Below are 27,410 nucleotides of genomic sequence, written 5' to 3' on the forward strand. Positions count from 1 at the left end.
CACAGCCCAGAAAGCCAAACGTGTCCTGGGCTGCACTAGAAGTGCTGCATTCAGTTTTGGGGTCCCCATCACAGACAGGACATAAACCTGTTGAAGAGAGTGCAAACAAGGGCCACAACAACAATCAGAGGGAAGGAGTACCTCTTATGAGGAATGGTGGGGAGAGCTGGGGAAGAGAAAGGACCAGAGGGACCTTATTGGGTCCTTTCAATACTTAAATAGGGTGTTTATAAGATGGGAAAAAGAATAAAAATTTTGGATTAAAAGAAGGTAGTTTCAAACTAGACATAAAGAAAAAAATTTTTATGATGACAGTGAAATATGGGACCAGGTTTCTCAGAGAGGTGGCAGATGTGCCACCCCTGCAAACGCTTAAGGTCAGGTTGGTCAGAGCTCTGAGCAACCTGAACTAGTTGAATACATCCCTGGTCATTTCAGTGCTGTTGTATTAGCTAAGCCTTAAAGGTAACTTCCAACCCAAAACAGTATAAGTTTCTCTGATTCTTCACCACAATTATAACAATTATGTAATATATAATATTTATGTAATAAATTATTACACTAACAGTGAAATGAGACAGGAGATAATAACAGGTAGCTTATTATTATGCAATATTCAGCTTATTCTACTGACAAAACTATGACAATAATTATTAGCAGGCATTGGCATTACAATAATGAGTTTATAATGGAAGCTATTTCCACCCATCCAGAGATGATGCTACCACTTAAAGACCTTACCTAATTAATGAAATTAAGACTTGGTAACAAATAAGTTTAAACAGATCACTTTGCCTCATCTCTTGCCAAAACCTGTTCCAGAGAAGATTTTTGAAGGAAATCCTGCATGGTTTGCTCACAGAGGACAACATCTCCTCCAAGAGTGCAGAACAAGCACCAGGTACTGCTATATCTTCAGCTATAAACATTTTCTCACCTTCTTTCATCAGAGAAGCTGCAGTGAATAGTAGATATGGAAACAGCTGTCTTGACAAGACTGTATCTGAGGTTAAAAAAGAACTAGGTTGTTTTAATAAAAATTCATACATTATTGAGGTAAAAGTCTGTGAAGCAGAGGAAGGATGGCATAAATTTCTCACATCTCCTATCTTACCTACCTATTGAAACAATTATTAAATATCTAACTATGGTGTATTGGGTTTGCATGGCCTGGGTTTGGTAGCAGGGGAACTATGGGGGGTGACTTCTGAGAGAATTTGCCAGAAGCTTCCTCTACGTCCAGCAGAGTTAATCCCTGGTGGTTTCAAAGACAGCCATACCACAGTCAAGGCTAGGTCAATTAGAAATGGTGGCAATGCCTTGTGAAAACAGATTTAAGAACAAATAAAAAAATAGTTATTGCCATTTTAACTGCAGTCAGAGAAAAGCAGAGGAAAACATATGAGAAAAGCAACTCTGCAGACACTAAGGCTGGTGGAGAAGAAGGGACAGGAGGTGCTCCAGGCACCGGAGCCCACGTTGCTCTGCAGCCCATGGTGCAGCCCGATGGTAAAGCGTCTGCGTCCCTGCAGATCCACCTGCAGCCTGTGGAGGAGCCTCACCCCAGAGCAAGTGCATGCCTGAGGAGGCTGTGACCCTGCAGGAGGCCTGTGGAGAAAAGGGACCCTGCTCCCAGGCTGGAGCAGCCTGTCCTTTGAGGACTGCACCCCATGGAAGAGTGGCCCATGCTGCAGCAGTTTTGGGAGGACTCTTGCCCATGGCATGGACTCACATCGGAGAAGTTCATGGAGATCTGTCTCCTGTGGGAGGGACCACACAGTCTCACAGGGTAAGGAATCCTCTCCGCGAGCAGCGGCATTAACAACATGGGATGAACTGACCATAACCCCCATTTCCTGTCTTCCTGTGCTGGTGGTGGGAGGAAATAGAGCTGGGAAGAAGGCCTGGGGAGAAGGTGTTTTTAAGGGTTTACCTTACTTCTCATTATCCTGATCTGATTTTGTTAGTAACAAATTCAATTCATATTGTCTAATTTCAAGTCTGTTTTTCCTGGGATTTGCTGAGAGATCTCTCCTGGTCCTTATTACAACCCGTGAACCCTTAGTTATATTTTCTCTCCTCTGTCTGGATGTGGAAGGAAGAAATAGAGCCACTTCAGTGGGTGTCTGGCTTTTGGCCAGGGTCAACCCACTACATATGGAACAACTCCCTCACAATTGTGGTGAAACACATAATTAATACACTGGGGAAACTGATACCTTTCTTTGTGAAAGCAGGAATTCTACAAGAAGGTTTCTAAAATTAATGTTCCTCCCTCTGAAGGAAGCTGATTTATATAGATTATTTCTGATAAAGATTATACCTTTGCCAGTAAATTTAAATCAGAAAAAAATTCTATTTTGGGTGAATTGCTCGTAGCACATGTGCATGACATTCTTCTTGTCAGAACAAACACAAGCAAGACTTCAATCACATGTGGCAAAAATCATCATTCAGTATGTTTCTCTTATTTCCATTACCAGCTTTTCTTTCTCTGGGGAGTTCAGCTCCTCAGTTAGCCTGTCACACCTGGGCTTGCACAGAATCTGGACAACCAGTGCAGAATATTCTGCGTAAATGAGATACTGGTTTCTAAATAGGCCTCTTCCCTGGTGCCTTAATACTCTAAATAGATATGGACTTTAATGTGCAGCATAAAAGAAAATTCAGACTTAGTTAGTCTTTAGAGGCTGCTAACTAATGTATTTCTTCTATGAACTATACAAAAGAGATCTGGGAGACTTATTTTTTTGTACATGTTTTTAAATGACAAAATGTATGGAACCAAAAAACCAAAGACATTTGGGTCTCCTCTTAGAGAAAAAAATAAATATGTTCAAAACATTAAATATAAAGAAGGTTGAAAAATGCAACCTTAAAAGTTAACCACAGGAGACCCCATCAAACACCAGAATTATCAAGAATATTCATTCTTTTAAGCCTACACAAGTTTAGTAATGAGCCTTCTATTTTTAGTCCTTCAAAGAAATGCAAAGTTTTAAGCCCCAGTAATAACTTGTTTAGATTTGTTGGATTGGGTTTTTTTTGTTTGTTTCTGTTGTTGTTTGGTTTTATTGTCTTTTTTTTTTTTAAATTTGCAATATTTCTGTTAAAAACCCCCAAAAATAAATGAATTTATGTAAAATCAGATTAGACTTTGCAAAGCAAAGCAATGTATTTGATCAAAAATCAAAGTTCCAGAAAGAAAAGTGTTTCAGTTGCAAAATTTAGTCTCTTATGCATTTAATATATAAAAACATGTTTTTCAAATATATTATGACGCATACATATTCTCTAAATATATCCACACACTTCTTTTATGTGAACATAATGACTATGTAGAGCAATATGTAAATCTTCTTTCAGACAATATAGCTACTACCTGGAAGGCTGGAGAAGTTGAGAAAATGTTAAGCAGCTAGGCTGTGAATAATTCTTATTCTAGGCTTTCAAGGATCTTTTTAAAACAAATTAATCTCATTCATATGTACAACTTATGGATGATTAATCCATTTTTAATTTTAAAAAATGTGATGATGCCTTCCTTAGAATTTTAATGCATATGTTCTAATGACAGAGAAGACCATTACTGTCATCTAACATTGACTCTGATTGCTAGACATTCCTCTAACTCTAGATTCTGTATAAACAAATTTTTCCATGAAATAGGAAACAGTTCAAAAGGTTTCTTTCACTTTGAAACCGCAAACCTGAAGAACAGAATTCACGGATTTATTTTTCTAATAAGTTTTAAATCTGTAATTGTCACATCAGTTTGTGTTTGCTGTATCTGTCTGCCAGCAAGAGACAGTGACCACTTACAGTGATTACAAAGTACACCAAATGTAGTATATATGTCACTTCTCCACAAGAGCTTGTTGGCAGCTTTGATCGACTTCTTTTTGATTACACCACAATCACCTCATTCCACTTTAGCTACTCTCACTCTTGCTCTCTCTCCAGGGGCTCAGATGTCATTGCTGTATACCTTAGCAGATGAATCAGTTTTCCTTTTGTTAAATCCTCTTCCTGGGAAGATGAATCTACTCATTGATTTTGACCAAAGACTGGGTTTTAAAAAAGGTAGAAGAGACTTCTGACCTTTCAAATGATCAGATTAAGGTGGTTATTTTCACATTATTAAGTAATCAGGGAAGAAATACATTAAGCAAGAGTTTAGTTCACAGGCTGTTTTACTGCCTTCTAAAAACTGTTGTGCACTGACAGCTAACCTAGATTCCATTTCTTCCTTTTCCTCTGAACCACAAGGGAAGCTAAAATGCATTTTCACATTGCATTTTGCCTAAAGGCTCTCAGTAAAATTTAATTTTCTTACTGCATTGATTTTTCCATTATAACATGTAGGAGTCTAATGATATCTCACAAGAATTTTTACTGTTGAGAAAAAGGGATGTGAATGATTTAGAAATAGTAACTTCAAGTGATAGAGGACTTATTCCTAAAAGCCTTCAATCTGCCTATTTGATAGGCAGATTTGAAAAATCTATGCCATCTCACTATCCATTGAATGGCCTGAAGTTAGTTTCCTAAACAGTTTCACAAGGACAATATGTGATCCAGTTTAATCAGCATTCCTGAAAACCAAAATTAAGCTATCAAATTTTGGAGTTGAAAATAGCACCTAAAAATTAACAGGCAACAAGGAAAGAATGCCATTGGGAGACCCAAAAAAGCAAAACCTGTCTGTCTTGCAGGCTACATTACACTCACTGAAGACTGATATCCTTATTACCCCAAATAAGTTTGTCATATTCTTTTCGTTATGCTGGACAAATAATATCCAACGTCAAAAACAAAAATATGAGAAGAGTCCTGGAAAAAGAAAACTCACAGGCTGACTCTTTCATTCAAAACAATTGTATCATCACCAAAGCTGCAGAAAATGTGTCTCAAAACAGCTGGTGTGACAGACTGTGACACAAACTGAGTGTCAGAGCAAGTAAAGCAGAGGTTTTCAAATCCTTGTGTTCCACACAAGAGATTTTCCTACTTATTTCACTTTACCATGGATTTGGTAGATAGAGATGGAGAAAATGTACAATATATTAAAATAAAAAATAAAATAGAATTAAATTAAACAGCATAAAGCCTGCTGACTGCCCTCTTTAGTTAACAATAGTCTGATTGGTATCTTCCTCCATATTTTCTAAAGATTTGTAGAAAGCTGGAAGAGTGGCCAGTTTCTTGTTTTCTGTGCTTTCCTTTCACACTTCGTGTTCATAAAAATAATAAAATTGGCCTTATTAGAGATGTTGGAAGCAAATTAAGGAATATCTTACATCTAGTAAAGTCACCAGGGGCATATTTTCCTTTTTTGCTATCTGGAAAATAAATTTACCTTAGAAGAACAGTCCTCACAGAAAACCAGGTAAGAAGTAGCCACACTACAATTCACACAAAACACCTATGCATACTCAGTCAGTTGCAGGACTTTTTTTGTTTTTTTCATCTTTGTGTCTGTATGCTTACTTTACTTAGAAAAAGTGTTCTGCTTGTTGTTTTGGGGGTTTTGTTTGCTTGTTGGAGAGGGGGGTGGTGTTTGTGTTTTTCCTTTTTTTTTTTCATTATACAGCAAGTATTTATTTCCATGACACAGTAACAATTTGCTGAGAATATATATATTTTTATGCTAAATGCTTGTCCAGCACATTAGACACCTAGACCAAAAATTCTGTCAAGCGCACTAAACCACTAACTTGTCTAAAAAAATTAAACTTCTGTTTATGGAGGTTGCTTCTTGGGATTACCCACTTTTAACTGCCATAAGAACAAATGAATGTAAATACCAGAAAAGGGGTTCCACATAGCATTTTAAACTGTACCATTATAACTACAAGATTTGAAACAAAAGTACTTGTAATAAGGTCATGAATGAATTATTATAATCAGACAAAACTATCCTATGTTAAGATTGGGCTTAATAGATTTTTGTATAGTTCACTGGTCCGACAAGTCCAGTTTGGACAAGAGCTAGACATGACAATGACTCTGTTATGGAAATGATGCACCAAGATTAGATTTTTTATGGCTCAAATACTATGTAAATATGTGTGATATAATAATTTAGATGACAGATTTTGCATGCCTCCGTTGTCTGTGGATTTCTTTTTTAGCCAGCTATCTCTGCTGTGCAGTAAAATTGTACATCAATACACCTACTCTATCAGAGAAGCTGAGGCTGACATTCCAGACTCTTATTTTCAAAACTGCCAGAGCTTTAGGCTCTCTCTAAATAATGGGAATGTCAATACATTAAAGGGGGAAATTCACCCCTTCTTGGCTGGTAGCACTTCAAAGTGTAAAATCAATTCTGTATATTTTAAAATGAAACACAACACTTCAAATTTAGCCCATATTTAATAGTTTTCTACTTCTGCCTTTCCTGGGGTTTAGAGTCATTCTGTTGTTGATACAGAACAGACATCATACTAACAATAGATGTCTTGAGAGAGTGGGGAGAGTCTCACTTCTCCCTCCCATTTGAATCTAGCTTCTAAGACAAAAACAAATCATCATGTTAGCTCCTGACACAAGGAAGAATCCCTGTCAACACAGTCTCACCACAAGCAACAGCACTAAACATGAGCAGCTGCAACAAAACACTCCTACCTCCTCAACTGTCCCATTAATATCCAGAAGATTATTCCTTCTCAAATGAGAGATTTGTCCTGAACTCATACAGCTCAGGACACCCACACTGTCTGAAAACGAAGGCCAGACTGGGACAGTCAGAGTCACAGCACTCAATATTTAGTGTGTCTTATTCTCTCCAAAATTATCAACAAATACAGGCTGGAGTCTTAAACTTTTTCCATAGTACTGGCAATGAGGAATGTCTGAGAAAGGCATGTCTCAGATTTGAGGCTGTTTAAATATAGACATCTCACTGGGTATTACATGGCAGGTTATGGTCCTTAAACTCGGGAAGTGAATCACTTCTTGTCAACACAGCACATTTAAGTACAGGCACAATGTACCTGATTAATAAAGAAAACCTCCTTAGCAAATATGTAATGTTCATGGGGTGCACAAGATAGTGACTATTCTTATTTCCAAAATAACAGGCAAGGGAGAAGGGGGATAAGGGGTGAAGAGAGGTGTGGGTGAAGCAGCAACCACAGAACTGAATTAAGACCGAATATCCTGAGAGAAATTTCCTAATATACTTACATAAAATAACTATAATAAAAAAATTATGAACTACTCTTAGGAGCCAAACATGGAACACAGATCTGCCTTACACAGCAAAACATGCCAGCAGCTATAAACAGAGTTAAGATTATACAATGCATTTGGTTTTCATATAATGATCTGCTGCAGCTGGGGAATCAATAGAAATCTTTTCTTGTGAATATCTAATGTGATACCAGAAAATTTCAAATATTAAGACAAAACCAGTCTAATTTATAAGGTAAGATGTGGAGGGATATATAGTGCTGTTACATATTATTATTATTATTAGCATAGTGTTACATTTTATGGTATTAATAAGATAATAATACTTTATGTATTATAGTTTTATATATAAAAATGTGTTTCTGCATAAATCTGCATACATTTAAACTAAAGTTAAAAATTAATATTACATCTTTAACTAATCTCAGGTATGATAAAAATAATACATCAAAATGAAGAAATCAAGATTTCACTGACTGCACAAGTCATTCAAAAATCAGAATTCTGCTATCTTCATTCAGATGAGTCAGGTCTAATTACTTAAGAGTCTCTGAAATGTGTTTCACACTACAAAAATTCCTTTAGTTACACATGGAAGTGCTGAATACAGAACTATCTAGTAGGTTTGACTAGGGTCATCTCTGTGAAGACTTCTGCTGGCTTTTAATTTTTACAAATGACCTAGATTGGTAAATTTGCTGATAAGATAAAATTTGGAGGAAAACTGCATCCTTAGCAAGTAGTAAGACAAGTTTAAATGAATCCTGATTTTCTCTGTAACTCAGTAGAGAAGCAAAAACTGAAATTTAATATTTACAAATATAAAGCAATAAAAGCTGAACATGAAAATACTAAACTTGGACATTTTATGAAGAGATTTACACTAAAACCCAAAATCTGCTCCCTCCCTTCCAAAAAAAAAAAATAGATGGTGAATACTTCACATATTCATTTATATATACCAAAGCAAGATAAGGAAGCAATCTAAAATCTTTTAGAATTGCAGGTTGCAAATTTGTCATGTTGCACATTCATCTGGCAAGCTCTTGGAATATTCTGTGAACTTTTCATCATGACATTAAAAATAATGCATTTTTCACACTTAATCATCAGAGATAAAAGTAAAATTAGTCTCATTTTATAGGTGAGAGTTTGAAATAAATCTGAAAAATAAACAAATTAAAATCCCTAAAGTTTTGAAAAAGGATAAGGAAGTGATTTAACACATCCATACTTATTAATCACACAGACTAACTTCAGAAATAGTATTGGGTAGTAGAGGAAAGTATGAATAAAACTTACACCATAGAAGCACCAAACGATTTGGGCTGGAAACAATTCTAAAATCCAACGCACCTGCCATGAGCAGGAACACCTTGCACTAGACCAGGTTGCTCAGAGCTGCATCCAACCTGGCCTTGAACATTTCCAGGCATAAGGCATCCACAGCTTCTCTGCCTTATCTGCTGAAATGCCTCACCACCCTCATGGTGGAGAATTTCTTCCCAAGATCTAATCTAAACCTACTCTTCTTCAGTTTGAAGCCATTGCAGCTGTCTTGTGAAAAGTCCCTCTCCAGGTTTCCTGTAGGCACTCAGGGTACTGGAAGCTGCAGTAATGTCTTCTTGGACATTTGTCTTCTCCATTGTGAACAACCTCAACTATCTCAACTTATTTTCATAGAAAAGATGTCCCCTTTAAATAATAAGCATGACCTGTGAATTCTGGAAGAAAAAAAAAAAAAAAACATAGTCCTAATAATTTCTTCTCCCCCTTTTGACAAAGGGAGGCTGGGAAAATCTCATATCTAGACTTATTGTTGCATTTCTTGTCAAATAATAAACTTTGTATGGAGATTACATGATCTATTACTCTGTTTTCAGTATGTTCTGTCTCATTCCTTTTAGGCTAAAAAATTGAACAAATGAGATAGATATTAGATATTAATACTGGATATTAGACATTAGATATTATTCATCATCAAGAATCATGCTTCTGCTGCCTATTAGAATACTCCAGAATTTTAGGCACTGGGCTACACCCTAGCCCTGCATCTGGGTTTGCTTAACAACTCACATATCACTGGTTTAGACAGCTGACTTAAACAAGCTGTCTACTGTTTTGGAAACATCTATTTTGGGATTTAAAGTAATACTGCCTCACAAAGAGAAGTCACATACAAGAGATTTGGAGTTCTGGATGTACAATGTTTTTATGTCCTTCCTCTTCTGCCCCAAGTCTGTTGTCAAACAGCTTACTGAATCCTGTGGCTTTGTCAGAATCCCAGATTGTTTGTACCAAGTAAAAACCACATAAATAATGCAGATGAGAAAAATACTTACATAATAAAATATACATTTCTCTCTTTTCCTTTGTAAGACAGCAGCAAGAAACCAATATGACTATGTCACCATATGCAGATGAGGTCAGTAGTATCCTACATACATTTATGTGCACAGCTCTTCCACACACAGAGGCAAACAATTTCAGAAAGTTTGCTGGGTTAAATTAACTTCTCCTCTCCACATCTCATTCTTTTGAACCATTCTTCTTTGGAAGAATGTCAACAGAGACTTAATTTCAACACTCCTTTTCCCATTTAATTTGTGGCATTTTAGAAGCAAGATGCATTTGAAGAATTAAATATTACGCTATGTGTTCTACTAACAGAAAACCACTGAACACTTGAGACCACTGGCTCTAATTCTCATAAGTCTTCCCTTCAATTCTGGGTCCACTCACATTTGCATTCAAATAGATTCATAAGAGATATTTACCCCCAATACAACAAGTTGCTGAGTATCTTCAATGCACATAATTTTGTCTTTTACACTAGCAAGACAGATAGAAAGCTATTTCATAGTTTTCATATATTCTTGATATTTTTTCTAAACTTTCAGATACATATGAACAAAGTAAAAAATAATTCATACATGCTTTGAAAAAAAAGCCATGACTATCATATGTGACAAGTTTACACTTGTTTTGTCATTTCAGAAAACCAACACATTTTACCTGAAGAAAACAAAGCATCCAGTTTTTCATATATTATGACAGGATTATCTTGGATGAAAGAAGTAACATATAAGCAGGAACTCTAAAATTCCAACCCTTTTATTCTCAGCATTTCCATCAGGAATCAATACTTCGGGGTAGTTCAGGCTCAGTAAGTCAAAAGTGATGTCAGATGTCATCTTCAAGTGAAGATAAGTGCATTTAAAAGTATTATATTTTGCCTCCTATTTTAGCAGTTAAGCCCCACTTTTGAATACCAAACACTCTAAAACAAATAAACAAACAAAAAACCAATTAAAAAAACCCCAAAACAAAACACATGCAACATTTTATCAGCTGAATTTGTGTTACTTCTGTCTTACCACCAGAAAAATTGCTTGCAAGCTGATTTGTACTGATTTGTATCACTGCACACTGCATTACTTCATGTTTGCCTTTTCTATTTGTATAGAAAGCATAAGCACCTTTAAAAAATATAAATCATAAAGGATACTTGTATACAAAAGCCTGCTCCTGTATACATTACTTAATAGACATGCTTGCTACTTAAAACTGTTTATTTGTAGGACAGCATAACACAGGATTATTTTATTGAGACTGAAAAATTCTTTCCAGTTTGAGAAGATCTTGAAATTAACAGGTTATTGTAAACAGTAATTATTATAAACAGCTGTTTTACTTAAGCCATTTGATAGCCATCAAGTTTAGTGACTAAATGTAAAAATTTAACAGGTGTTTTGCATTTTTCTGATCTTGATCTGTTTAACTGATCAGATCACTGAATGGAAGATAGTTGCACAGTGCCAGGAATCCAAGGGTTTGATGCTTCCATAGCAAAAGATAAAGTTTACTTTGAAGAAAAACATCCATGCCACCCAATCAAAAGAAATAAGCCATTTCCTTATTTGACTATTTGCACTTCAAAGAGGTAAATATATGAAGGTTTTTACTTCTATATTATGAGGAAAAAAAAAACATTATAGACACTCCTGGTTCAGGGTCTTAGCACAGCTTGGCTAAATTACTTAAATAATACTAGATCTCATAATTTGTAATTCAAACCATATGTCAACTTCAACAGGAAAAAAAAAAAAAACCATTTTAATAATGTTTTTCTTGCTTTCCAGTTCTTATCATATATATATTTTAAAAGTAGCCTTTGAAAAACAGAATAGGACCTTCTGCTTAAACTGAAGTCTTAATTAATATAAGAATTCCTGTATATAAATTAATTTAATCTGGGTTCCCAAATCATGGGCCAAACTACAAATTATTCACAAGCCTAACTACAGATTATTCACAAGCCTTCAGTACTTCAAATAACCGAGTGATTTTTTAAAATTCCATAAACTCTTTTCTCTAAACAAGGCATTCTAACAGCACAAGTAAAAAATAGGCAACACTCATGCAAATAAAAAAAGATAATGGAGCAAAACAACAACAAAAAGGAAGGTAATCACCCATTTATTCAAAAAAAAAGTGTAAGTAAAGACTTTGTCTTTCAAAGAATTTTTGCCCTGGAATCAATTTGGAGCCAAGGTCTCAAATAATTTGTAGGTTTCGTAGTAACAATCCAGGACACAAAAGCACAAAATTTTCTTTTTAGAGTCTTACTATAAAGGTGACACATTTGTAGCATATTTGGCCTCACTTCCATTGTGTTTACAATATGATTTGATGTGCCATGGGAATGACTAACAGGCTATAAGGAGAATCAGCATCCTAAACTGAATTGAAAACCAACTGAATTGCTCTCCAATGACACTGGCTCATGATCATGTAACAAGAATTCTCTTACAAATGAAGAATAATATTTCCATTTAGATAAGAGGCTTTAAACAACACTTGATCTGTTTTAACAGAAAAAAAATATATGTGTTATTTCTCACTCTCCCTAATCATCATTCCAGAACATTTTCATGAATCTAATTATAATGCAGAATCACTAAAACTTTTTCATCAGTAGGACCTGGAGCTTGCTACTCATTTCTGGTGAGTACAGAGCCCAAGAGCTCCTTAGATCCTGTTGATTTTATAGTCTCTATATTCGACAAGTAGCCAGTGTGTTTTATGACGTAAAACCAGGAGCTGTTCTGACCTATCAAGCTACCAGAATTTTTTTTTTTCTTCCAGTAAGAGAGAGACTAGTGTTAAGTTGGCTACTTATCACTGCAATTAAGTTTATTGGAATTCTATTTAAACGTTGTTAGAGAGTTCTGGTGGTAATTTTCATAATTAAGGTTATGCTCTTTCTATGGCCCAAAATTAAGCATGTGGGACAGTATATCCAGAGATGAAATCATCATCCCTGGAAGTATTCAGAAAAATTCATGTTGATATGGCCCTTGAGGACATGGCTTAATGGTGGTGATACTCGGCTGATGTTTGGACTTAATGGTCTTTCAGGTCGTCTCTAGGCTAAAGATTCTAAATGTAAGATACTGTCTGTCCCACAGTATTTCAGGTCAAAACAGAATTCCATGTAATATTGTAAGTTTCTGTAAGAATGTGTATGTACAGTAAACTTTTGCTTAACTTACCAAATAACAAAAAGGTGTTAATTCTTGAGACATGTAGTCAAATAACTAAGTCTATGTTAGCAAGCCAGGCAGCAGAGTTTGGAGTAATCCGAGATGCTGCCAGAAACAATACAATTTGCAATTTACAATATAACTACAACCATATTTGTACATCTTCAAGATATACAAAAAAATGATTAATTTAAAAAATGTTTTGAATAGCTATTTCTTCAGTAGATAATAGATTCTGCTCTTTCTGTTGAGACTTGACAGCACATAAACCATTGTGAAAAGGAGGAAACCACTCACCCAAATTGTGTCAACTTTGACTGACTGCTTACATTTTCTAGCTGGTGATGAACTTGCATAAAAGTTCATCATGAAAAAAGTACATGAAAAAGTAATTTTGCTTTATTAACAATGACAGATGGGCCCAGCTGTCCTCTGATTAACATGGAGGACATTATTTTGTGAAATTCATATTTGCATGTACAACTGTACCTTCACACCTCAGTATTGCTGGCTCTTCTTATTTTATATATCGTCTGTGCTTCCACTGCACCTATTTGACTTATGTAACATGCTGCTATATTTAATCATGATCTGTGCCTTTCTAGTGCACACATATTTTAATTTCCAATTTTTGAAATCTTTCCAACAATTTCATAGTAGAGGGAGGAAGAGGAGCATACTATGTGTCAGTCTTTCCTTAGAAGCATACATAAAAATCATGTTATAGCATTCTCCAAAACAAAAAAAAAAAAAAAAAAAAAAAAACAAAACACTGCTGATCGTCATGAAAATATATTTATAAAAAAAATAGTACCTAATATAATACTATGAACTTACTGGAATGGCTTGCATTTTAAATAGGTGCATTTTGAAATACGCATAATTAGAATAATGGAGATTTCCTTTGTATTTTCACTAGTTCTAACACTCTAAAGATGTTTTCTTTCAAATACCATTGTGAAAATAAATAGAACATACAATTATATCTCATTTTACAGGAGTTATTCTAATGTTGAATCAACATTCTGATTTGATATTTTGGGGAAATTCTGTTTTACTATGAATTTACACACAGTGTACATTACAATAATTTCCTTTTTTATTGCAGTTTTGGGAATAAAATTTGCCTGGGGTTATATGGATATACCAACCTTATTAATTTGTGTTTTTATAATCAATCTATAGTTTAATATGAATCGCAAAATTTCTAAGGGCTAAAAAAGTCTCCTGGAACTACCTTTGAGGAGAGATGAGACAGAGACTTAATTCCTGGTCCCAGGAGGGAAGGAAAAGAAATTGTGCCATTCCTCCAGATTCCTGTCCACTGCCTTCCATGTAAGACCTTTATTGATGGAGGCACAAAGTAATTCTTGTTAGAAGCAGTGTAAGTCTAGCAGTGCCACACTCTTCTTGATTGGTTATTTTTGTTTCATAAAACTTCCCTATCTGGTGCTCTCTACAACTCCTCTCTTATTTACAGCTTGAAATACAAAGTAGTTCTATGGACAAGTAACGTGCTATCGGGATATAGAGACAGATGTGCAGGGTAATATAATTCAATTAAAACTTCAGTTACTGTTCCAATAATGCTTGAATATGTCAGTCACACTTGGATTTTTGTGGGTTTAGTTTTGGATTTTTTTCTCCTGCAAAAAGGAATAGACACCTATATACATTTTTTAACACCTTGTTTTCAGATTTCACAAGTTATCATTCCTACAGGGCTATACTGGATAAAAATCAAATTATGCTTTTATGTCATCTTTTTCTTCTTTGGTATCACACAAGAATATCTTTTACAAGTAGCATCTTAGTTCCCTCCAACACTGCTAAAATCACAATTTAATAGCAAAGCAAAAAAAAAAAAGTATTATATTGATTATTCTGTTTCTATATTCTATCCTTGAATACTAAGCAAGAAAATAAAATCTCCTTTCTCTGAAATTAACAGTGTGGTCTTCCTGTCACCCATAAAATATAACCATGATTATTATTAACATAATTATTATACATCTTCCTTACAAGTTATATAAGGAAGGTATAACTTCCCCAAGTTATATCTTTCTTGAAGCTTTTATTTGACTCAGACATAAATGAGAATAAAATATAATATAATACTTTTGTAAATATTGAGTGAGGTTAAGTAATGAAAAATCTCAAATCAACATATTTTATTTTTATTTTGTTTCCCCAAGTTATTACAGAGCAGACAGCCAGTGATCACCATAGACAGACATTATGGTTTGCATAAACTAGAATACCACTCTACGAGGATGAGGAATATATATGTTCATGAAATTAGATGAAACAATACAAAGTTTTTCTTGGATCCTTTTTTCTGCTCATAAAGCTTCTCTATTCTTTGTGATTATGAGGATAACTTCTGAAAATCACTTCCTCTACTGATTATGGAAAATGTTTCTGGCTCACAAACCAGATCTATACTATTGCCTTTATAAAGACTTGATAGATGGAGATCTCTGTCTGTAAGAGCTGTCTCTCATACATGCTAGTTGAAATACTCTTATTAAGCTGAACACAAATTTCTTTTTCAACAATCATTTAATGAGCATAATATCCAAGTGACTTCAGTAAATGCAGATTCATGTATCACAAACTTTCTGTCCAAACCAAATGCCATCAAAAGTTAGATACAAATAGTATTATCACCGTAAGATTTATCCTGTCAACTCTGCTTCTACCCCAAAATCAATAACCCTGACCTCAAAAGAAAATATTACTGCCAGTAACCTTTACTGGTTGCATAATGGTCAAAATGTCAATAATACAAAAACAGAAAATACACCTCACCTCAGTATAATTATATTACACTGATCCCTAGGTCCATCTTTCTTTCCAAAATGAGGAAAAGGTGACCTACCAAAGTAGCAAATATAAAAAAGGAAGTGTGACATTACACAGTTCATCACATTAATCTCAGAGGAACCAGCATAGTGTCAGAGCAGGAAAGCACACAAGTTGATTCTGTGGATGGACTATAATTAGCAGCATAAGACTTTGGACTCTATCAATTTGTATGTCATTGATAAACAGAGGAAAAGATTATAGCAAAACAAGCAAATGAAACCCAACATATAAGCTTGTTTCCGAATATGAAGTCAAGGATGTCACTTTCAACACGTGCAGATTCATACATGCATGATAGAATTTCTAGGCTGTCTCCAAAATATAATTAATCTAATTATGCTGATAGCTAAGCACAAGTGTTGATTAAGGGAGCTCTGTTAGCATCAGATATAATTAGCATAACATGAAAAAATCCTTGCCTTTGGGAAAGGCAAGGAGGAAAGGCAAAGTTCTAGATACAACATCAGAATATATCCGTGCACAATTCATAATCCTGAATGCAAATGAACATGCAATTGTATATGTTCTTTGTTTTCTGAGATACCTGCATTTGTTACAAGAGAACACTAGCCTAGCACTGAGAAACTATCTGAGGGCATCTAAAAGGCATAAGTCACCTATGGTTAGGCAACTAAAACTGAAACCCAGTGGTTAGAAACAGTGTCATCTGACTTGACACTGCACCAGAGAGCTGAGTAGCATGACTGTTGCTGAGAATTTCTTCCATTTCTGTTATTCATTTTCTACCCTCACTTCCTCTCCTTCCTCATCAAGCTTCTTCTAAAAATTCCTTTTTTTTAATATACACTGAACATAAATTGCAATTGTATTTTTTTTACAAAGCCTAATTTAAGTAACCAAGAAATGCCTGGTTAAATAAATGTCACAATTCATGCCTTCTTTAATTAGTTCAGCATTGACAATTGATAAAATTAACAGAACATGCATATTTCCTTCTCTTTCCCCATTCAGTTCTCAAGTCAACCAAGACCTGTCAGAGCAGTGGAGGGGGAAACAGAGATGTAACCTTATAACTGCACTTCAGTGTTACTCAAAGACACTAACACACCTAAACTCATCCCAAAATTCATAAATGTCCATTTTATTGATTCTGTAGCAGAACTCTACCAGTTACTTCTTAAGCTCTTCAGCTACAGTAGGAAACATCTGATATTATTGTAAGCTGGAGTGTTTTCTTTCCTATTTTTATCAGGTCTGGAAAACACAAGGTAAGTAGGTTTAGAACATCACCCTTAAAAACAAATTCTTACCCCAGAAGGGTCACTATGCTTAGGATCAGTGAGGGAGAGCAGAAATCCAAATTATGAGCTAATTTTAAAATAATTAGACACACTACCTGTGTTATAAGCTTCTGCAAAGGAAGGGTAGAAAAAAATGGGAAGATGGGAAAGAGTGGAAAAGGCTGGCTTCCATGCTGCGAAGAAAAAAGATGATTCTGAGCAGAAATACATTTAGATACTTTTCAATTTATTATTTCATGCAGAATATGTCAATGAAAATATCCATGGACTGCATATCCACACACATAGGTTTCCTGTGGAAACCTAAAGTTAATAATGAAAAACAGATACTGAAGCACAATTATTATTGTTAAGACAAATACAAAGATCACTTTTCTCTAATAATCCTAGAATAGAAAAGAAAGAAACAAACAAAAATCTATTGGGGGTTTTCATATGAAAGAGATTTTAAAATAGGACAAATCATGCATTTTTATTAGGTCAAGAGAGCACAACTTGTATGAAAGCTGCTCTGGAAATGTTTTTAATTCTGGATTTCTTTTCCTTAATACAGATTGTACAGAAAACAGAATAACAACAAGAACACAACATAATAATAATAATTTTTTAAAAAATCAAAAAACTCAAACCATATTTCTTGACCATTTTATTCCATCAAATGGCCTCCAGCAGCTAACATTATTTTTTCAATACTTTGCCACTTTTCTCTATTAGAATGAAAAATTGAAAACAAACAGTACAGGAAGCCTATTGCACTTTGTTCTACAAATGCAGAATGTATTAAATTTAACTATTTCCCTTTTAAAATATTTCTCTTTTTCTCGAAGTAACAGTAATTGTGTGCTGTTGATCCAATTATCACTGAAAAACTTAATTTTGCAGAAGACTTTCACAGATATGTGTAGCATGGTCAATAATATTTGGTTACCCAGGAATAGTGACCTTCATATCTTCTGGCAGCTCTGGAAGCTTGGCTGTCCATTGTACACTTTCTTGCTGATGCATTTGACAAAAGAATTTCCAACCTCACTGACTGATTGTTTCTTCAATGAATTGTCAGAGGACATTGGGTGTACATGGAAGAAGAGAAGTCAAATCAACCCACCCTAAAGCCTACACACTGAAAAAAACAGGCAAATTAATTTTTACAGCTTTTCAAGTCTAGCTGCCCAACAGTCTTAGAAAAAAAAAAGGAAAAAAAAAAAAAAGGGAAGATTACAACAAATTGTGTAAAAAAGTCATTAGTATATCTTTTATTCATAGGGGAAAAGGAAAATTTCACACAGTATTTGTGCATAAAATTGAAGAAATGGCTAAATTATTCAAAGGGGAACACAGGTTATCACTATATTAATGCAACAGTTCTACTTTTTTCCTTATTTTTTCTTAAGTACTCCATTTGACATGCTAATGATGCCAGTCCAAAACTACTGATGTCAAATTCGAAATTAATGAGCATTGCTGGGCAGATTTCTGTTTGTGAAGGAATACCAATGATTAATATGACTTTTCATTAGTAATATTTCTATGAATGGTATGCACACAAATGATACTAAAGGTTATAAGCAATGAATTATTTGAAACTCACTTTTATTATTTATCTGTACCTACAATTTGCAGAAATTTACAAACATATAAAAAAGTTAGCCAAATTTTCTGTCAAGGAGAAAATTCTTAAACACTTCTACTAACAAATGTAGGATATTTCAGTAATAATGATTGAATGCTTATCAAACCTCTCCCAGAACACTCAATGGATGTGATGGGAAAATTCCATCACATGAATTTTTCACATTTCACTGTTTCATCAAAATATATTTCAAGTCTGACTTCTTTTGTTATAAACTTTAATATCCTAGCTATATGACAATTTTGGGAGTCGGTTTGTACTGCTCATGCATAAGTATGGTAACATTTTTATATCATGGTAAAAATGCAGAAAAATTAATAGTCAAAAACCACACACTTCCTTCAGGAAAACCTAGATGGAGAAAAGTATCAGCTGTAATTTTATACTATTATGTTTTCTGATAAAGGTGGTTTTCTATCTCTCTGATGAAGCCTGAGAATGTCATCTGGCAAACCTCAGTTGCAATAAGAAAGGGAAAGCGACCCATGCTAAGACATGGACAGCTCACATGCATTCTCTTTGAACCCTTTCTATTGAGAACTGCTAATGCTTTAAGCTTTTCCTCACAACATCACAGTATATTCCTTTTAATTTAAAAGAAAATATTTCAAGACTAAGATAATGCACTATCCTGTAAGATTTTTTCTGATATGTCATTTTACATACATTTTACATTTGTCATAGATGAAGGGCAACTCACACATAGTTTTAGTTTATCTTTTTCTTACTGCCAGTAATACCTTAGCTACCTAAGTAAGAGTTACATCACTGCTCTCCCTTATATTTATTTGCAGGAATTCAAAGTATGTTGTGCTTCATGAGATATTGAATACAGAATTAGCCTTTAAGGTTAAAATGAAGTCCTTCAACATAGATTAAAAATTTGTACAATAAGTATTCTTATTTAAATCCTGCTTAGAAAACAAAAAATTCATATATGAAAAATTAATATTCTATGTCAGATCTAAGTACAGTTAATTACAGTATGGAGAAATATTTTTTTGTTTTTAATAAAGACTGAAGAAAACCACGTTTGACTAAAAGAACAAGCAGAGTGAGGAGAACATTAACTATTTTAAATGCTGGTTTATGTAGTACAGGTTCTGGTGAGGCTTTATGCCTTGCACCACAATGAAGGTTACATTTTAAGTGTGTAGGGGTGAGACAAAGAAAGAATGCGTCAAAGCTAGAGCAAACTTACTTTGCCTGACATACTCCCACATTGACTGTTAAACTGCTGCATGCAAGTCTAAAAATCACTTTCAGAGCAGAGTAGATGCAATTGTTCTTGTGCACTTACTTCTGCTGCAGTACCCTGAAGAATTACTGCTCCCAGAAGACAGATTGGTCTTCCACTTCCAACCTGCTGCCACCAGAGGACCTTTATTCAGGTTGGTCACCTTAAATCAATCATCATCCTAAAGCAACTAAACTGGCACCTATGAGAAGCTCACCAGCTGGGAAGACCACTCTGAAAATGTGAGTTCACCTTACCCACACAGTTTCCACGATAACTGGAGGAGCTAAATAATCACACTTCCCATTAAGCCCATGAGTCCTCCTTAATGTTTACAGACAATCCCCCCAGCTGAAGCAGTTTCCTCTCAACCCACCTTTTCACTGCAAACAAAAAGCATATGTGTTTAACATTTCACTGCTGGGCAGTGTTACACATACTTTGCAAAAGAGCTAGGTAATCTAAAACCAAATAATAATTAAAAAAAAAAAAACAGCATCCTGAAGAAAGAGTGATTTCCTGAATGCCATTGTGTACAGTTTTTATTTTTTTAATTCAAAAGAAAAGCAGAATGTACCATATGCACCAAAATATCACCTTACCTTTTGAGAAGCAAATCCTGAAATATATGAAGAATTCAGTTCAAGCAGCTTTTCACAATGGGATGAAACACAAACATGGGACTGCCTGATGTAGAAAAATATTTTTCTAAACCCAGTATTTAGATGAAGCAGAGTACTGGGTCTGTAATATGTATCTATCTGTTAATTAGCAACTATATGAGCTCATGCTGCTTGCAGCTGGAACAAATCCCCCACAGCATTTTCAGGAAAATCATTGGACTATTCAGAGCCTTCTTCATAGGGCAAACATACACGTCTAGAATTCTCTTTATCCAAATACATCTCCAAAATCTTAATTTCATTTTCAGCATAGTCTAAGTACATAATTTGGAAAGTATAATAGTATTTCAAAGAACTTTAAAGGCATTTAAAGCATGACTTTATTCAGCAAAACTTTAAAACATATTTACAACATCAGTATTTTGATCAATTTCACAGTATTGCTGGCAGAAACTTTATAAAATTGATTTTATAAGCCAGATTATTCAGTATCTAATCGGTTAAAATTTTATACAACTAGATCTTCAGCTTATTTATGGACAAAAAAACCCCCACTTTTTAGAAGTGGTTACGAAGTTGCCATTACAGAAATATAGAAGGCAAAGAATACAATTTCTTGCACAGTAGTCTTCACTTAATAAAGCATATTTAATGGAATAGAAATGTAAGAAAAATAGGATAATTTCTGCAACTATTGATGACAAATGAAAATAGATGAGTAATGCAGCCTTCATATTGACCATAAAAGTAGTAAATTTGCAGCAATTTTCTCCTTATTGCTAGCTTTTCTGTTATTGTTTCGTTCTGGATCTCACCAAAGAAGCTATAGCATCTAAAAGCATTACGAATGATTAAAAAACTTCACAATATGCATTCCTTTTGCCTGTGTGCCTGTTTCCTTCTCTTAGTCGTTATCAAATATATTTAATTCTCACTTGAGAATTACTTCATGCCTACTGCCCATTACCTACTAGAGTTTGTGTTTGCTACTAAATATTTTTTATCACAATCAAATATGCCCAAAACCTTGCAGTCCAACTGCACTTCTTAAAAATACTTTGATAACATAACAATCTCTATTGTTATGTTATCACTGTGACATAAGGTCCCTTGCCAACTTTCTCAGAGTTTGCTAGGATTATAGCCGCAAAACTTCAAGGCGGAAAGTCTACATGAAAAGGGGTAACGTAAGAGCTCTTTAAAAAACTTCTGGCACTAATGACCTTATCATGTATGTGTGGAAAACAAAGCAAAGTAAAATGCCACATATACAGACATTCTCCAGCTCAAGAACTTTTGAATCTGAGTTCTTTCTATGGCCTTTTCCCTTTTTTTTTTTCCTGTGTTAAAGAACACCCTGAATGTCTCCTCCTCCTTAGCCAGTTTTAATAGAATCCTTATGACTACCAAACCCCTAAATTATAGAACATCCATATAAAAGTCATTGTTAAATTTGTATTTGCTGGTTATGAGGTCTATAAAGTGATATTTAATCAATCGAGCTTACTCTCATTATGTGAGATTCAGGTTCCAATGTGTTTTTGTACTAAACAAGCTTTGGACTGATGAAAAGTATCAGCGACCTTTTCCTGTATGCTTGTTTTCCAATTAAGCCAACGATACCTTTGTTTCTCCAACTAGTTACAGTAGTTCAATTCTGTAGAATTATCACCTGTATATACACAAAAGTTATCAATGCTGCATAGAATTCTTAAAAGAGCACAGGCAAACCAAGTTGTTTAAAGCATCAGTGTATTATTCGATATTTATCACATTCCCTATTTCAAAATAGTTTGTGCTATCATGCAATATGTTTGTTTGTGCACTGTCAGATTCTTCAGCAAAGCCCCATTTAGCAAAGAACAAAGAAGGAAACATTGGCATAATTTTTTCATCACACTTTATCACCACAAAGTTTGGTGAGAGCTCAGTATATTAAGTGATTAATATTGACAATGTTTGATGGCTTTGGCTTTGGAAAAAAAATGCAGGTATCTAGGATTTTATTAGTAAGAAATCTTAAACACGCACATGTCAGAGGAATTAATCATTGATTCCCTGCAGACTGCTTATATATTTCATCAGACTATTATCTGATCTGAATAACAAGAACAATTGCCTTATAAACCACATTACTGCTGACACATGCAGCTTTGTTATATCAGTTATATATTTGCACAGCAATAGGTGTTTTGAAAGTCCTCTCTTGTTTCTTCTGAATCAGATTGACCCGATTTGACATTTGCCTATGCCAACAACTCAAAATTGTACCTGAATATGTAATCAAGTACAATATGTGTCACTCTTAATTGCCATGATTCAATGGCACAGGTCATTTCCCACAGTAGTAATTACAGCAAAAGTGGAGTAGGTTTTGAGTAATTTTTTCATATAGATTCTAAAGTATTGCCACAGCATATCCTAGATTAAAGAAAATGCCAAAGACAAATTATGAAGACTGCACTCCAAATTAATAAAGACATTGAGTATGTAGATATTTGAGCTAAACTAGACAACATAGTTCCTGTCTAGTTAGTCATATATATATATATATATATTTTTTTTTTTTTAATATTTTTTTTTCAAATAGACACACTGTTAGACATTCAACATTGCTGCATGTTTAGGGCCACCTAGCAGAACTGAAAGCTTAGCCTAATAAACTTCACTGCATGCAGTCTCAAAACAGTTCATGCAAATTAGCTGGATATATTATTTTAATGTGCTTCCACAGGGAGTATAATACAGCAATGAGCCATGTCAAATGTTACTAAGTCATTTGAAAAAGTGAGTAAAAAGCTTTTTTTTTTAACTGAAAGGTAAATTCATAGTAGTAAAACACTATCAGCAGGATTCCTTACTAAGTCAGAAAATGTGTTATCCTTTAATTAAAAGTTCACAAGTTCATGGGGTATTTTTCCTGTCATAAATGGTAATTACCAAAAGACTACTTTATTGCAATATGAAAGGCACCCTCATTCACTGTCTAAGAACTTGTACCCTATGCTTTGTAATTCCTTCCTAGCTCTAAGATTATGAATACCTGAAAGCAACTCTGAATGTCATCCATCTGCTACTGCAGATTTAGTCTTCCCTGCTTGTGTCACATTAATTTCCTAAGTAAATTTTGCTAGTTTTCTTTATTGTTGTGACATAAACTAATTTCTTTGCTTTAGGAAGAAATGCATTTGATTTGACCCTGATAAACTTTCACTCCTAGCGACATTTATTAGTTGTGACTGATTTTAAATTACACCTGAAAATGCAACATGAATTTCACATTTCAAAGTTTAATAAAATGCATTTGTAAGTTCATGTTTAATGGTTTCTAACAGCACTCGTTTATTCAGATTAGGTGAACAGTAAAGACATAATATATAAGACATTTGAGTTGTATTGTTTATTTACAGTAGCCACTTATTATTGAGAATTTGTACTGTAAAATAACCCAAATTTACCAAGAATTTGTAAAGACATAATTTTAATTTATTCTAATTCAAATCCCTACAATAGATACAACACATGAAGAATTTAAATCCAAGTCCATTTGGCCAGAATAGAGAAAAAACACTGAAATGCTATTGATTCCTTCCAGTACATTCAAAAACACCTGACTCAACTGTATTTCTACTGACATAACACAGAGGTTTTATTTAGATATTAGCAAACATGAGCAAACGTTTTCATTGCCATACCTGTCATTGTTATTTCTTTTCTCTACCTAGGAAACAGTTAACCCTCAACTAATACTGGCTGTTTCCTTTAGCAGAAAGCAGCAAATGTCAGTAACGGGTCCACTGTCCCAAGAGAAATAATGCCTGCAAAAGTTCTCTTTCCCAGATGCAGATATATTTAGTGCTGAACAACACCTAACAGCAGACACTTCATGACATACATTTATATGATCTTCATACCTTCTGTTAACTCTACAGCTCAGCCAGCAAACCTCAGTTCCACTGCTCATGATACCCTTTTAAATGAGTTTATCTTTTTGTTTCCCCTAGTTCTTTCTCACCTACTGAAAACAGTGCTATCCGTACTTTTGAATATGCCCCATAAAAGCCCTTAGAAAGCAAAGCTGTTGTCATGCTCATCAGGAGAAAAAAATACACATACATTTTACACAATAAAACTTGATGAAAAATTTAAGAACTTGAGAGACATGGACTAAAAATGCTTACAATTGAATGTGGACAAAAATATTCTTAGTACCTATAACTCATGCTCATTTTATATTAAACTGAATATCCTGTCACCTGTCATTGCTTTGCAGGTCAGACCATTCTGCAGACCCCTCCTGAGGGAGCATCTCTTTGTTTAGATTTTGTCTGTATTCTACCACATACCTACACCTGCACTGAAGTATGACATTATACAATACTTGCCACACTCAGTTTCTTTAAACAAGTATTCACCTTCAATTTTCTTCACTCATTAAAGAAACAGTAAACCACTTAATGCACCTTCCCACTAAAAACAGTTCCAAGTTACCATGGCCAAGTTTCTCTCTGACCAGAACAGTAACCTGAAAACACAAATGCATGCACATATATACACACAGGTATATATACATATATAAAAAGCGTCTGTGTGTGTGCATATGTGTGTGTGTGAATACTAGGAAAAGGTCTGGACAAGCCCGAGAACACAGGGACAGTAAGCAATCACAGAGAATTTACTTACTAACGCTGTCCACTCGGACCTCTTTGGAAACCTGAAGGAGTCTCCGCTTTCCCCTCCTGCCAGTCAGGCGCCGCGTTGTGCCCCTAGTCCACACAGGCCCAGAAGGAACTGCAAAGAGACAGAAGCACATGCCACATCAGGCAGTTCTGTTTTGATGGGATCCAGCTCCGCCGCCGCTAGCTCCTGGGGTGGTAACCCTGTTTTCAGAGCTGACTCCGACAAGAGTCATTCTTCCAAAGATTTTTTTTTTTAACAGTGATTTTAAATAAATAAATAAATGAATGAATGAAAAGGCTTCACGGGGCTCCTGCGCCTTAAAATTTGCAGGGGGAGGGGGGCTGTGGGGGGGGTGGAGGGGAGGTGAGAGGTAAGGTACCTGCAACTCTCTCCGATGAGGCCGGCAGAGAGAGAGGGAGGGAGGAAAAGAACGGCGAGAGGGAGGAGAGAGGGAGCGAGCGAGGGGTGGGGAGGAGGGGTGGGGGGTGTGCGTGTGTGCGTGTGTGTGTCTGTGTGTGTGCGGGGCGGGGGGCGCTGGAGCGGCTCTGGCTCTCGGTGCGAGCGCTGCCGTCTGCAGGCGGGCGGCGGGCGGCCGGCGGGGCTGCGAGGGCTCCCCGTGGGGCTCCGCGCAGCCCCCGCCGCCGCTCAGCCGCTCACCTGCATTTCCTCAACGAGCCGCTTGATGGCCGGAGCGGCGGTAGCCCCCCGGCCCCGCCGCAACTTTGGCGGCCGCGGAGCCGCGCCGCCCCCGCGGAGCTGGGGATGGGGAGGTGCCGGCCGCGGGTGCCGCGCCGGCCGCTGCCCGCGGAACTTTCCGCCCGGCGGAGGGTGAGGGGCCGGGCCGGGGGACCGCGAGGGCGCGGCGGGGCTGCGCCGAGCCCCGCGTGTTCGCGCCGCAGCCGCGCAGGGAGCCCGGTGCCCGCTCCGCCACCCGCCTCCCCGGCGCTGCGTCCTCCCACCGCGCTCCCGGCGTGTGCGACAGGAACGAGATCCTCGCTATTAATAATAATAAGCTTTCCTCTACCTTCCTCTCGCCCTGAGAAAACAATTAATAATGCATTTAAATAATGCACCTTTAAAGCCATTGTCTGGCGATAATAAAATAATGTTACCACTACTTAAGAGAGAGCTGCTGTGGATGTGGTGGCGAGACACGTTTTCCTATCATTCGCACCCAAATGTGAGCACACATTCTGCTTCTGGTATCCGTAAGTCTCTTTCCCGTACCAGAGCAACTATCATTATCACCATCAAAGATAAAGTCTCCAAAGCTGAGTGGAGACACCGAGTCCCCAGGTGGCTTCTGTGGCTGGGCTGCAAGGAGGGCACCCTCCCCCTCTCTTCCGTTCGCCTCAAACCAATCTCATCTCTTCTCTTTTGCTTATACCGGTGGGTTAAACTCTGCGTTTGGCCCTTTTAGTGTTTTCCCTTCCGTTCCTCCCCTGACGGTAGTTTGTGTATTTTAAATAAAGATTTCATTCTGCCAGCCCGCAGGAAGCTTTTAACAAGATGCAGCTGAGCGTATCGATATCATATCTTTTTACTGCTGCTCCGGCGTGTACATCAACTCCAAATTCCTTTCTTTTCTTCTCCGCCTGATACTGTAGCATCTGAGACGGCGGTGGCGACAGAAGCGGAGCGCTGCTCCCGAGGGGGCACTTTTACTTTGCCCTCAAAGTATCTCCCAGCAATGAGACCCCTTGGTGCCGCCTCCCCTCCCTCCTCTCCCCCTCGCCCCCCACCTTCCCGCTCCCGCTTCTTCACAGCAGAATGCTGGGGTGAATGCTGTAAGGTTTCCAGTTCCACTGATAACACTACACGGTCTGAGAACAGACGGGGTTGGGGGAGGGGATTTTCGTTTTAGTTAAGGATACAGTTTTGTGTTTGCGCTATTTTTAATTAAGATTTTTCCAGAAATAGATCCCATCGAGATTTAATTTGCAAAGGTATTTCTAACTCCGATCAACACTGTCTTCCAAGAGGAACATTTTCAATCTTTTGCCTCCCCGTAACAATACGCGAGTGTTTTTCACAATCCTTAAACCCTATATGTTAAAAAAAATAAAAATAAAAAAAATAAAAAATAAGGCTTTTGTTGTTGGGGTACTGAGGAGTTTGATTGGAGGTATTTTAGTGCTTTTGGGTTTGAGTTGTTTATTTGTTGGTTGGTTGTTTTTTAATTTTCACTTAATCTGCATTAAACTTTGTTCAATATGCCGGCTACCTACTATTGATTTCTGGAGTTTGAGAAACGCTTTCCCCCTCCTCCCTCCCCCATCCTCTGGGGATTTGTGTGAATCAAGGTGATTTCTTTCCGTGATAGGCGTTTCCCAACACTTAGATGTGCAGGTCTATCTTGCTGGTCCC

At 36.2% G+C, this 27,410-nt stretch overlaps 1 protein-coding gene across 27 annotated transcripts in view; it reads right to left on the reverse strand.

Moving 5' to 3' along the window:
* PTPRD (protein tyrosine phosphatase receptor type D) overlaps window positions 1–25,581 on the reverse strand; it is a 1,149,749-nt gene extending 1,124,168 nt beyond the window's left edge. For all 27 annotated transcript variants that reach the window (XM_072921655.1, XM_072921648.1, XM_072921647.1 and 24 more), the window contains exons 1-2: window positions 25,423–25,581; window positions 25,047–25,154 (exon numbers count right to left, since the gene is read on the reverse strand). The gene's annotated coding sequence lies outside the window, so the exon portion shown is untranslated. The remainder of the gene's footprint in view (window positions 1–25,046; window positions 25,155–25,422) is intronic.
* Window positions 25,582–27,410: the final 1,829 nt, after the last annotated feature.

The sequence above is a fragment of the Taeniopygia guttata genome, chromosome Z, assembly GCF_048771995.1.
Source record: "Taeniopygia guttata chromosome Z, bTaeGut7.mat, whole genome shotgun sequence".
Taxonomy (NCBI): domain Eukaryota; kingdom Metazoa; phylum Chordata; class Aves; order Passeriformes; family Estrildidae; genus Taeniopygia; species Taeniopygia guttata.